Below are 15,079 nucleotides of genomic sequence, written 5' to 3' on the forward strand. Positions count from 1 at the left end.
CATCCCCACAGGCCGGTGGTACCAGAGACACAAGGGGACACGTGCAACATGATACGGGGGAACCTGGCTGAGCATTACATCCCCACAGGCCGGTGGTACCAGAGACACAAGGGGACATGCGCTATATGATATGGGGGAACCTGGCTGAGCATTACATCCCCACAGGCCGGTGGTACCAGAGACACAAGGGGACACGCGCTACATGATATGGGGGAACCTGGCTGAGCATTACATCACCACAGGCCGGTGGTACCAGAGACACAAGGGGACACGTGCAACATAATACGGGGGAACCTGGCTGAGCATTACATACCCACAGGCCGGTGGTACCCGAGACACAAGGGGACACGTACAACATGATACGGGGGAACCTGGCTGAGCATTACATCCCCACAGGCCGGTGGTACCAGACACACAAGGGGACATGCGCTATATGATATGGGGGAACCTGGCTGAGCATTACATCCCCACAGGCCGGTGGTACCAGAGACACAAGGGGACACGCGCTATATGATACTGGGGAACCTGGCTGAGCATTACATCCCCACAGGCCGGTGGTACCAGAGACACAAGAGGACACGTGCAACATGATACGGGGGAACCTGGCTGAGCATTACATCCCCACAGGCCGGTGGTACCAGAGACACAAGGGGACACGCGCTATATGATACGGGGGAACCTGGCTGAGCATTACATCCCCACAGGCCGGTGGTACCAGAGACACAAGGGGACATGTGCAACATGATATGGGGGAACCTGGCTGAGCATTACATCCCCACAGGCCGGTGGTACCAGAGACACAAGGGGACACGCGCTACATGATATGGGGGAACCTGGCTGAGCATTACATCCCCACAGGCCGGTGGTACCAGAGACACAAGGGGACACGTGCAACATAATACGGGGGAACCTGGCTGAGCATTACATACCCACAGGCCGGTGGTACCCGAGACACAAGGGGACACGTACAACATGATACGGGGGAACCTGGCTGAGCATTACATCCCCACAGGCCGGTGGTACCAGAGACACAAGGGGACACGCGCTACATGATATGGGGGAACCTGGCTGAGCATTACATCCCCACAGGCCGGTGGTACCAGAGACACAAAGGGACACGCGCTATATGATACTGGGGAACCTGGCTGAGCATTACATCCCCACAGGCCGGTGGTACCAGAGACACAAGAGGACACGTGCAACATGATACGGGGGAACCTGGCTGAGCATTACATCCCCACAGGCCGGTTGTACTAGAGACACAAGGGGACACGCACAACATGATACGGGGGAACCTGGCTGAGCATTACATCCCCACAGGCCGGTGGTACCCGAGACACAAGGGGACACGTACAACATGATACGGGGGAACCTGGCTGAGCATTACATCCCCACTGGCCGGTTGTACTAGAGACACAAGGGGACACGTACAACATGATACGGGGGAACCTGGCTGAGCATTACGTCCCCACTGGCCGGTTGTACTAGAGACACAAGGGGACACGTACAACATGATACGGGGGAACCTGGCTGAGCATTACATCCCCACTGGCCGGTGGTACCAGAGACACGTGCAACATGATACGGGGGAACCTGGCTGAGCATTACATCCCCACAGGCCGGTGGTACCAGAGACACAAGGGGACACGTGCAACATGATACGGGGGAACCTGGCTGAGCATTGCATCCCCACAGGCGGTGGTACCAGAGACACAAGGGGACACGCGCTACATGATATGGGGGAACCTGGCTGAGCATTACATCCCCACAGGCCGGTGGTACCAGAGACACAAGGGGACACGTGTAACATGATATGGTGGAACCTGGCTGAGCATTACATCCCCACAGGCCGGTGGTACCAGAGACACAAGGGGACACGCGCTATATGATATGGGGGAACCTGGCTGAGCATTACATCTACACAGGCCGGTGGTACCAGAGACACAAGGGGACACGCGCTACATGATATGGGGGAACCTGGCTGAGCATTACATCACCACAGGCCGGTGGTACCAGAGACACAAGGGGACACGTGTAACATGATATGGTGGAACCTGGCTGAGCATTACATCCCCACAGGCCGGTGGTACCCGAGACACAAGGGGACACGTGCTACATGATACGGGGGAACCTAGCTGAGCATTACATCCCCACAGGCCGGTGGTACCAGAGACACAAAGGGACACGTGCAACAGGATACGGGGGAACCTGGCTGAGCATTACATCCCCACAGGCCGGAGGTATCTGTGATGAGAAAAGGGGATATGTGCAACCTATAGGTGATCACGTGACACAACAGGACCTGTACTACATAGCAGGACATATAATATTAGTTTAAAAGTGGTACTTATGTGTGACATATTACATTTACTACAGAAGATTAACAAGACAATAAATAAAGATTTTCCAAGTACAAAACACCAGATCCCTGTGGGAAATCAGGAGCACAGGTGATCCCTACACCAGGTCCCTATGGGAAATCAGGAGCACAGGTGATCCCTACACCAGGTCCCTAGGGGAAATCAGGAGCACAGGTGATCCCTACACCAGGTCCCTACGGGAAATCAGGAGCACAGGTGATCCCTACACCAGGTCCCTACGGGAAATCAGGAGCAGAGGTGATCCCTACGGGAAATCAGGAGCACAGGTGATCCCTACACCAGGTCCCTACGGGAAAATCAGGAGCAGAGGTGATCCCTACGGGAAATCAGGAGCACAGGTGATCCCTACACCAGGGCAGCATGCAGAACTCAGCAGGAAAGGGTTAATGAGCAGATGAGGAAGCTGCGGCACACACCCCCTCCCTGGCTGACACCTTCGCTGGCTGTAAAAGGGAAGAACTAGAGGGAAATAACACTTTTATTCAGGGTAATAGTAAGAAACATGAAAACTTTCCAGAGGGAAATGAAAATCTCCATGAATCGGTTTTACTTTCCCCCGACGTTCCTCACTCTGACCCCAGGTCTGCGCGGAAATCACTCATTGCCACCTTGTAAAGCGCAAGCTCTCTGGGCAATCGCTGCTGTCAGACAGTGTTACCCGGAGCGTTGCGTTACGGATAGGGCTACGTTCACAGGAGATCTATACCTGGTTTCCTGGGTAATGCCATCAGCCAATCACACCGGGTACACAGCATATTGTACAGTTTACAACTGAACGCTGGCAACCAACTACAGAAAGACAGTAATAGATGAATTGCAGTGTTCTGAATGGGGGAAATGTGCGGTCAGCTGCTGATATAGGAAAAGGCGTTCCCGGCTCTCATCCTTAGGGAGGGAAACTGAGCCCAAACATCCTGCTCAGTGCAACCCTCGCATTACGCTAACCACAGCAGGAGCGGATGATACACAGCAGCAGATACAGCACCGTGCAGTCACAGTCAACAATCCAAGTCGGCGATGAATGTTGACATTAGGAATTATCATTAGGGGTTATGCAGACACTGCTAACATTCAGCCGGATTCTAACTCAATCGGTCGGGGACGAATTCGGACCAGTTTCCGATGGTTTGGGTCTGCGCATGGGTAAATTTGCGCATGTGCAGGCCCCCTGTGCGAATGCCTTTGGCGAGTATCACAGGCGCCAAGGCGTTCGTATGGGCAGAGGGAAAGGAATGGGCAGACAGGGGCTGGGCATCCCCCTGGGAATGCTGGTGTGTTGAAGCCTGCTCGGAGCGATCTGCTCACGTCACATCTCTTAAGGTGGCCATACACAGGCAGATTTATCTGCAGATCTGTCTGGTTGGAACAAAAACATGGTTATGGATGAGCGCAAATGACAGTTGACCATTTGCTTGGAAATACTGGAAAACTGCCAAACTGTCACTCATCCATAACCATGTTTTTGTTCCAACCAGCCAGATCTGCAGATAAATCTTACTAGTGTATGGGCACCTTTACACTTTTTCTCCATCTCTGGCAGAAATAAAATAAATCCGTTCAGACTGACCTATTACTGAAGGTGTCTATGGATGTTGGGGATGGGGCCGCTCTAAGCTCCGGCAAGAAGGGACCTGATGATCCTTTTCCCATCGGTAGGCCTGTGGCTGAGGGATCGGGGAATAATGCGGATCCAAAGTTCCATGTCCAAGCACATTATTTCTGCGCGGTCACTGGTTGTTGAAGCCATCCCACCCCCCTTCCGACTCCAGCAAATGTGTACGCAGGTATCCCCGCCAGTAAACCTGCCCTTTATCCTTGTTTGTTCCAGATACAGAGTTTATTGGTGGTTTTTGATTTGCTTCCAAGTCAGTTTGCGCCCCTAAGGGCAGAGTTGCTACAGTGTCCCTATAACCAGAGACACTTCTCAACTGCGCGGGTCCTGTGGCTGGTTGGGTTACATAGAGGTTTATCCAGCCACTGAACGAGTTTAATTCAGAGGTGTCCCTAACGAATGGTATTTTATACTATCTATAACTTGGGTATGGATCATTGGATAGACGGTAACTAGGTCGACACCACTAGGACAACAAACATGAAGGTCAACATGGGCCTATGTCGACAGGGTTATTAGGTTGACATGTGGTTTTTCACTTTTTTGTCCCTAATGTCGACACAGTTGACATGGACACTAAAAAAGTGCACCCAACATTAGCCGATCATGGTGTAGGTGTGTATGTAGGAGAATTTGCTGATATATGTGGCGTAAAATGTTTCGGCAAGTGGTCAGATAGGGAGATGAGCCCAGAGCCGCCACTGGAAGGACCCAGTCAGATCATTTTGCCCACCACAAATCCCGCCCCCCCCCCCCCCCCCCCCGACTGCCTATGTGGTGCTGCCTCCTTCTTCAATGCAGGACGCTGGCGGCCAATTAAAATGCTACACCGGCTATTGAGCCAATCAGAGCTTGTTTACCACTAGCCAATCAGAGCAGCTGGCGACGCACAAGCTTGGCGATTGGCTCAATTGGCCGCCAGCGTCCTGAATTGAAGAAGCTTCAATGGGCGGTAAGTTAAGGGGGGGGGCGGGGCGGGCTGGAAATCAGTCCTGGGCCCTAAAATTCCTAGTGGCAGCCCTGGATGAGCAGATGGCGAACATACACGCTGAGAAAAAAGTAGCTCAGAGTGTTCAGAAAAAATGGGTACAGGTCATTGGGTTGACCAAATTTAGGTCAACATTCATTGATTTGACCACTGAAGGACGACAGGGCTTAGCACAACACCTGAAAAAGGTTGACATGGCTAAGGTGGAAAGGTCAACAGTCAAAAGGTCGACATGACGTTTATCTCAATGACTTCCGCACCGGGCAGTCGGTAACCCATGTAATGCTCCCTTCTATTAAGCACATGTGTTTTTAGTAATACGAACGAGTATTTGCCAGAGGTTTCCAGGAGAAATTCCTCGAACGCCACCTAATCCCTGCCCAGCTGCAGGATAGGATGACTTCACACGGGGAGCTGGGAGCCGTCTGGTAGGACGGGGAATGTCACATGACACAGTCAGGCTCGCCGTGTGTGTTTCATGGGGAAACGCTTCCGGATTACACTATTATCCATGCCCTGAGGCTGGGAAAACTGAAAAGGGAGCACATCATCGCCCAACCGGTTTCCGCAGCACTCAGACAGGTGGAGGTGTTTTACCTGTCATCCTGAGTTACCTATATGTGTGCGCAGTGGGGAAACCTTTGTCCCTTTCACGTTTTATGGAAATGTGAAACTGGGCGATTTCCTCCCCCTCCCTGGCCTACACCAAGGCACACATGCAACAGACGGGTCACATGGTCAAACCAAAATAGACAAGTGTGTAAATGGACTAAATTGCACAGATTGCTGCTATGGTAACCCCACGATGTTGTCTTTTAATTAAAAGAATGATGCATTACGAAAGAAGTAACAAAGGTTCGGTTCCAGAGCGCCGTGGTCAACTTACTGTCATGGAAGGAAAATTAAGAAGGCGTTTAACCCTTTAACCTCTGGGGCATTATCCAACCTCTGTACGGACTTATTTTGTGTAGCTGGACTGGTCACAACGGGCCCGCACAAATTACCACTTTGGTTTTATTTTGAGAAGACTGGATGTATGCCTCTGCACAGAACTGCCCAAAATAGCCAGAAGTGGGTATTTTTGGTTTAAAAATTTTTTTTCCATGAACATCACTAGAAACACAGCAATATGTGGTTCCTGCCTCCGTACTAGAATCCAGCTATCCAGGAGTGGATTTGTATTTCATTTTGGGAATTTTGGTAGGAATTTTAGCAGTTTACACAAAATGTATAGACAGAAAACTGAGCTGAGAGCAAAGTTGTAAAAAAAGCCAATTAACCTACCAGTATATTTTTGGATTGTGGGAGGAGACCGGAGTACCCGGAGGAAACCCACGCAAGCACGGGGAGACTATATATACTATACGTCTGTGTATGATTAGGTTCCCGATCACTCAGAAGCAGGAGAACCGCTGCTGGCGCTCCCGTGTGAACGTCAGATTGATAAAAGGTCTCCTCCAGCAGTGAAAGGGTCGATACACTAAATAACAGAATCTTTTCCCTTGTGGGATCACCCTGCGTGCCGCGCTCAGATAGCACCATGCAGACAGGTAATATTTATCCAGTCAAGCACCGTCCCCGATAACCACATGGCATCTGCTCGTGCTATTATCTTACACATAACACAGACTCTGTGAGACAATAGCAAACAACTCGCTAATCATTAGTGATCGCATCGCAAAACACACGCCATGTACAGCAACTGGGCAAGACCTGTCCAGGGGCCCCCTTCCCAGTGCATTATATACATATACCTATAACATACCGGTGACTGATGTAATGAGAAACATTTATGGCCTGTTATGGGGTTTACACCCACAGACACAAGTTGTATATAGGTCTCTTATTTAGCTTCTATAAATCATGGCGAGCTCCAAGATTTAACCAATAGAAAACCGCAGATTAAAAAAAAACAAAAACTAGCAAAGTAACTACAAAGCGGAAAGTATATGACTAAGCGCTTTCCCAATGTTTACATTGCGTATTATGTAATATACACACGCTCCCTTTCATGAAATAAAGCAAAGAACCAGCACCCACATTTACTGTATGCAGCTTCTATATTGCTCACATGGAGTCCATGAAAAGTCCAGGGGCCGGCGGCAACTGCTCTTCTCCAGGGCCACTTTTACATTGCAATACACCCCTGCCTTAGAATCAAATTAAAATAAACCTTATAAGGCGCTGTTAGAGATGTTCTTATGATATACACCCGTCAACCTTCAGGTTTATAAAACAGTCACAACTTAGTAAAATAAATGACCTTACATTATTTTCATTAAAACATTCAATTCACAACATAATACAGGTTGAGTATTGGCGAAAGCACTACTGGGGACAGGCATAGGCCGCTGGCGCTACGGGGGACAGGCATAGGCCGCTGGCGCTACGGGGGACAGGCATAGGCCGCTGGCGCTACGGGGGACAGGCATAGGCCGCTGGCGCTACGGGGGACAGGCATAGGCCGCTGGCGCTACGGGGGACAGGCATAGGCCGCTGGCGCTACGGGGGACAGGCAGTGGCCGCTGGCGCTACGGGGGACAGGCAGTGGCCGCTGGCGCTACTGGGGACAGGCAGTGGCCGCTGGCGCTACTGGGGACAGGCAGTGGCCGCTGGCGATACGGGGGACAGGCAGTGGCCGCTGGCGCTACGGGGGACAGGCAGTGGCCGCTGGCGCTACGGGGGACAGGCAGTGGCCGCTGGCGCTACGGGGGACAGGCAGAGGCCGCTGGCGCTACGGGGGACAGGCAGAGGCCGCTGGCGCTACGGGGGACAGGCAGAGGCCGCTGGCGCTACGGGGGACAGGCAGAGGCCGCTGGCGCTACGGGGGACAGGCAGAGGCCGCTGGCGCTACGGGGGACAGGCAGAGGCCGCTGACGCTACTGGGGACAGGCAGAGGCCGCTGGCGCTACTGGGGACAGGCAGAGGCCGCTGGCGCTACTGGGGACATGATTTTATTATTATAATTTTATTTATAAGGCGCCACAAGTGTTTTGCAGCACCGTACAAAGGAACAGTACAGGGAGACAAAACTTGGCATAACATTGAATGATATGCAACCGACACTACTGCTGACATGATCTGTAACTGGCACTAAATATGTGCAAGGACATGATGATTACTTGGCATTCAGATTCAGTGCCTGAGATAATACACAAACTTTGTTTTGAAACCTTGTTCTATGCACAAATAAAATATCTTTGTGTGTATTTCATGTGGTTGATTTGTTTATACAGCATAAATGCAAAGATAATTGAAATATGAAAATATTCTGAAATACGGATTATTCCGTTATCCAAAATTCTCCTAGTCCTGAGCATTTTGGATAAGGGATACTCAACCTGTAATATGTCACTTAGGGCTTTGACTTATTGTCACCCTCAGGGGTTGGTGTCCTTGACCCTTCAGTGTGAACTTAAATCAGGGGTGTCCAAACTTTTTGCAACGAGGGCCAGATTTGGTGAAGTGTAAATGTGTGGGGGCCGACCATTCAGCCTGACATTCTTTGAATCATTAATCACATCAGAATGGTCCCCCACTCTGCCCCCATTCACTGTATGTCCCCCACTCTGCCCCCATTCACTGTATGTCCCCCAACCTGCCCCTCCTTCACTGTATGTCCCCCATTCACTGTATGTTCCCCACTCTGCATCCATTCACTCTGTCCCCCAGCCTGTCCTCCCTTATCTTAATGTCCATCAGTGGCATCATTCATTCATGTCCCCAAGCCTGACCCTCCTTCACTGTATGACTCCCATTCACTATGTACCCCACTCTGCCACCACTCACTGTATGTCCCCCAGCCTGCCCCTGCTCACCCATATCTGAATGGCCATAACTGCCTCCATTCACTGTGTGTCCCCCAGCCTGACCCTCCTTCACTGTATGTCCCCCACTCTGCCCCCTCCCTTCTCTGTATGTTTCCCAGCCCCTTGTGTGAGCCAGAGGAAGGAGAGGCAAAGCAGGCACTGCAAGGACAGGAGATGCTTGGGCTCCCGCTGCTGCCCTCCTCCGCTCTGCATGTTATGGGACCAAGCTTCCCCCTTGCTGCCCTCCTCCCCAAACACTGCTGTCACTGTGATTGTGGAGTAGGGTGATATACGATTGCAGCAGCAGGGGTAGGATGCCAAACACATCTGACTGTGGCGGCCGACACCTCACTGCAGCAGACAGCAAGGTAAATGTGCGCTCACCGGGGCCCCACCTTTAGTGTCCTGTGCTGTGCTTCCCACATCTGAAACTCTGCCTGCTTCCAGCTGGAGGCTGCGGGCCACTTGAAATGACAGCACGGGCCGCAATTGGCCCCCGGGCCTGACTTTGGGCATGCCTGACTTAAATCATATAACCAACGCATTTCGTGTTACACAAGACTTCATCAGTGGTACCTCGTATCACACTTGATCCAAATAAGGAACCAATTTCAAGTGCAGTTGGCAGATCATACTGGATCATAAGGCGATAGATGGATAATGCTGATAGTCCCACACTTATGTTTATACAAGATTTAGAGACTGTACAACAACTAAGTAATCATTTTAGAACAGGAAATTGCCCAAATAACCTGTTCTGTATTATGGCCCATACATTGTATTTACTTTCCAGCTTCCTCACCTGTAGCTCGCTGATTAAATAACCCCAGAAGCAGATCAGATATAAATAGAAGCCTTGCAGACTTTTCCTAGAAACACAGCGTAATGTAATAAGGAAAAAGGGCAAATGCTCAGAATACAGAGATGCGATTCGGATTTCTGATAGGGGGGGGGGCGAGACAGCAGACAGCGCGTGTGTACACAGGAGATCATTTACATGGAAAGTGATCACTACAGACAACCCCTGGGGAGACACAGCTGCTCACAGATAACAATCCCAATCTCCCAGGGATGCCAGGAACCTAATGTACGGATTTATTAGCACCCCTAGACGGGGAACAAACCCTTCAACACAACCCCTCACATCATTAACAAATGCACTGCCAACCGGGACTTCCCACTTATTATTCCAGATACCCAAATCACTATTACTGGAACACTAGAATGCCGGGAGGATCCAACTCAGAGGATATACATACAGCATGTCCGACTCCGGTCCGAAACACGCGGGACCGCGAATTGGATGCCATATGCCATTTGACCCAGCTTCCTGGCCCAATCAGCCGTAATAGGGAGAAGTGTAAGGGAAAGGAAGGAATCATAGACAATGGGCTTATACATACATTTGACTACATAGCGCATCACAAGACAGGTACATTCCTGTCTCCGGCTCCAAGCACTGCGGCAGACCCGCTAACATATCACATCATTATGAAGCCAGACAAACAAGCAGATCATTATCGCAGTCAGGAATAGCTTTCTTTCCTTTCTGGATATACAGCGAGTGCGGATCATATTCTCTACAACAACTAGGTCGACAAGCATTGGGTCGACACCACTAGGTCGACATGGGTCTAGGTCGACAGTGGTCTTTTCACTGTTTTTTTTTTTGTTACACAAATGTTGACACAGTCGACATGGACCGAGTTTAAAGTGCACCGCTTCACTCAGCACACAATTTTATTCTCCCACAATGCACCTAGTGCAGGGGTTCTCAACCTCAGTCCTGAAGGACCCCCGACAGTGCACGTTTTCCAGGTCTCCCCACACAATCAAAGGGGAAATAATTAGCTCCACCTGTGATCTTTTAAAATGTGTCAGTGACTAATGAGTGCACCTGCCAGGTGACCTGGAAAACGTGCACTGTTGGGGGTCCTTGGGGAGGTTGAGAACCACGGCACTAGTGGAGGGTAGGGCATGAAATACCACCTGTCGGCACATGTCGCCTCAAAAATAAAATAAAAAAAACTGTGGAAAACCCCCATGTCAACTTTTTGACTGTCGACCTTGCACATATCGATCTAATGACCTGTCGACCTAGACCCATGTCGACCTAGTTGTTGTAGACAATACGACCGTATCCCTATACAGCACAGAAAGCAGTTATGAATACATCATGGAGATCTCGGTCAGAGACACTCAACACTGCACAAATAGGACAACCAGAAAAAAAGCTACATATTTGTGCACCCCCCTAACTGTCACTTTTACCGGTATAAGTAGGCACTTCTGCAGAGTCACCCCAACACAGCAGAATGTATGCACTCATGAGCAGGACCCTTTCTCCTTCTGTGTCATCATTTTAATACATAAATATGTGGATTTTGATCATGTATATTTGTTTTGTAACGTTGTATGTAACTACTCTGAGAACCTTTCAGCTGTCTAATGATCAGATGTTCCCACCATGTGAACGTTATACTGGTCATAGGATGGCAAACTGTTCTAGCAGGGCACTGCTAGGGGGGCAGGGGGCATTGTGCACTTTAAAAAGACAGCAAAGCATGACCACCATTACTAATGCTGCAGCCGCATCATGCCGTGTAAGGGACAGAGCGGAGCTGCTGCGCATGCCCGGTGGAAGCAAGTTTCTTCTACAAGATTTAGGGTGCATGGATCAGAGTTTTCAATCAGCAACTGGAACAGCTACCAGGAAGGAGAGACAGGAGCCTTACCATGGAGGTGGGGGAATGTACTGTATGCAATGAATTTATTATGGCACGTTTAATCTTTTCCTGAACACTTTTTTATATAATATACAATTTTAAAACAGCTTATACTATATACCATCTATAGTGTAACATAGTAATTACTTTATTCCATACCGTATCTGGTGTATTAAAAAAATGAAATAAAAGACAGTGATGTCCAGGGTCATTACTAGCTTGATCAGGTTCTTCTACCTTCAAAAAAGGATTATTGTAATCTCCCGGAATCATAGACTTTACCAGATCATACAGGGTGAAACATCCCGTAATTGAATAGTAGTAATCAGGTGGTACAATGCCCGTCTTCTAAAACCGGTCTTTGTGTTTACTGGATTTGCAGCTGCCGTGTGTAAAGGTGGTGCAAAGGGGGGGGGGGGGGGGGCGAGATAGGGGTGGAGTTAATCGAGCTCACCTGGGAAACAGGAAATATACCAGTACCAGTACCTTTTCCTGCAGACATCGGGAAACATCTGGCTAGGTGGTGCTATGGATGATGTTATGGCTCACCTGTTAATACAGCCTGTCCACCAGTAACTATAGGAAGCCTGCTGCAAGCATAAAAAAAAGTCTCACCTTGGACCACATCCTTATCTTATAAACCAGAAGCGTTGACTTGGTCCTGAAACTCCTCCGCAATGACTGTCTGCCTGTTACGTCTTCACACAGAGTTATATTTTGTCGTGGTCCCTCAAACCCTCCTCCCAAACACTGATAATCAAAACCAGGACCCCCACGCTGCAGTCAGTAAATATAGGGGTACCATAGTTGTGTGTGTCAATCACTGATTATGATTAACCCCTGCCACCTCAATACTGGTTCATAATAAAGGCTCAACTAGCAGCACGGGTAACAGAAGGGTTAATCCGTCAGGAGGAAGTACCGAGTTTCGGACGTTAATCAAGTAAAATGGTTCAGCTTCCATAATAGTTTACCAAGAACCCCGAATATTAGGTCACACTCGCGGAGCCAGGAGTCTGACAAACACTGTAAGGGATCCCTGTTTGTGGGTGCCTGGAGCGTAACCAGCCATAAAGAAAACAATAATGCGAAATGACTTAAAACCATAGTAAAGGAGGGGAGATAACTTCTTTCTGTAGAAATGCCCATATAGTGCGTTACGGGTGGAGGAAGAGGGGAGACTGTACAGTCTTTGTTCTGACAAAACCCCCTTTCCCAAACTCCTGCAAAAGTCTGTTGCTGGCACGGTAGGTAATGCCCATTTCTGGTTCCCACTGCTATACCGGAGATGTGATTAGTAAGTACCTTACAGCAGTGACAGAAGTAACACCGTGACCCTCCCGTCTATAGGCATCACGTAACAGTCTGCATAGACAGACCAGCGTTGCACATGTGGAATACAGGGAGACAGGAACCACATAGAGCCCTCAAGGTACCGGAACTGCAGCCATGATCTGCTCACTGATTACAGGGTCAGGACCTTCTATATATAGAGCCAAACTCTACCAGTATAGAGACACGTGTGTGCACTACACCACATAGAAAATCAGCGCAACATATAACATGACTTTACATGGCGGATTGCACACGCAGGATCGCGCACACGCAAAGCTGCACAATCACAAGGGTTAACAAGCAACATAGTGCACACAGGGAAGCAGGTGGGCACACGCAGAATCCCAGAAAGGTGGGCACAAAATGATGGACTGGATTCAGATGAGTGTATGCAGAAACACAGACTGGAACGTAGAATATACGAATGGGATCGCACAAGCGTAGGAGAATGTCCGCAGAAGAGTGCACCCAGTACAGTGTAGACACAAGTTCAGTAGAATAAGCACCGGAAAGTGCACTAAGTAGAATGCACAATCGCAGGAGAGATCATACACACAATCGCAGGAGGGTGCACTCAGGAAAAACACAAGCGCCGGAGCACATGCACTCAGTGAGAAGCACAAGAGGACACACTCAGAAGCATACACACATGCCCAGAAAGAATCACACATGGGAACACGCAGCATCACAGACACTTTTACATAGCGGTGACACCAGACATGTATTAGGATGAACACGCTGCCCACACAGCATCACATAAATGTATAGCATACACAGACATGTAATAGGTACACACATGTACAGGATCACACAAATGTATAGGATCACACAGATATGCTGTACACACACCCTGGAGCACTACATGCAGACATGTAATAGAATGAACACCCACATGTACAGAACCACACACATGTAGTATGGATACACATACAGTATATGCTGCATACAAAAGGCATGTAACAGCGTGCACACACATAGGTACAGAACCACACACATAAACAGTATGTATACAAATTTAGGATATGCTACATACACAGGCATGTAATAGTATGCGCACACATATGTACAGAACCACACACATGTAGTATGGATACACATATGCTGCATACAAAGCCATGTAATATCATGCACACACAGAGGTACAGGACCACACACACATGTAGCAGTATGGGTACACATACAGTATATGCTGCACACATAGGCATGTAATAGTAGGTACACACATGTAGTATGGATACACATACAGTATATACTGAATACACAGGCATGTAATAGTATGATCACACATATGTACAGAATCACATACACATTGTAGTAGGGATACACAGGCATGTAATAGTATGATCACACATATGTACAGAATCACATACACATTGTAGTAGGGATACACAGGCATGTAATAGTATGCTGACACATATGTACAGAAGCACACACATGTAGTATGGATACACATACAGTATATGCTGCATACACAGGCATGTACTTGTATGCTCACACATGTACAGAAGCACACACATGTAGCAGTATGGATACACATACAGTATATGCTGCACACATAGGCATGTAATAGTATGCTCACACATGTACAGAAGCACACACATGTAGCAGTATGGATACACATACAGTATATGCTGCACACATAGGCATGTAATAGTAATCTCACACATGTACAGAAGCACACACATGTAGCAGTATGGATACACATACATATTGCACACACACTGGAGCATCAGGCACACGCATGTACAGCAGCACACAGACACATAGATCATATATGTAATTGTACGTGTTCTCCCGGCGCTCACCTCCTGCTCGGCCTCTCCGAGACCCCCGGGAACCCGTCACAGCCGCCGCCTCCGCCGTAACCCCGCAGCGCGCTCCCGCCGCACACTGACCCTCAGACACGGGAGCGCGCTTTTTCACTCACAGGCACTCCGGCGCCGCGCTCGCTTCCTCTCAGGGTCCACCCCACCCACACACTCCCATCTCCAGCTTCCCTTATTGGATGTATCCCGGGAAGCTCCGCCTATCCAGTCACAGCGAGCCGCTCTTTCCCCTGGCACCGTCACGCGCCCATTCCCGCCCTACCCCCTTCCCCCTGGAAGACACGCCCACCTTACCCTTAAGGCACCTGCCCACTACCATAGCCCCGCCCCCTGTGGTGGGAATCTCTATCCCTGCGGGAGCAAAGTTCCTCATCCATCCCGGTGACGTCATGCGCCTGGAGA

General features: G+C 49.4%; 1 protein-coding gene across 1 annotated transcript in view; it reads right to left on the reverse strand.

Annotated features, from left to right (window-relative positions):
- The window catches only part of PTK2 (protein tyrosine kinase 2), a 188,512-nt gene extending 173,693 nt beyond the window's left edge, over positions 1–14,819 (reverse strand). Inside the window, exon 1 of the mRNA XM_083144914.1 lies at positions 14,657–14,819. The gene's annotated coding sequence lies outside the window, so the exon portion shown is untranslated. The remainder of the gene's footprint in view (positions 1–14,656) is intronic.
- Positions 14,820–15,079: the final 260 nt, after the last annotated feature.

Source organism: Crinia signifera, chromosome 5 (assembly GCF_055691185.1).
Source record: "Crinia signifera chromosome 5, ASM5569118v1, whole genome shotgun sequence".
Lineage (NCBI taxonomy): Eukaryota > Metazoa > Chordata > Amphibia > Anura > Myobatrachidae > Crinia > Crinia signifera.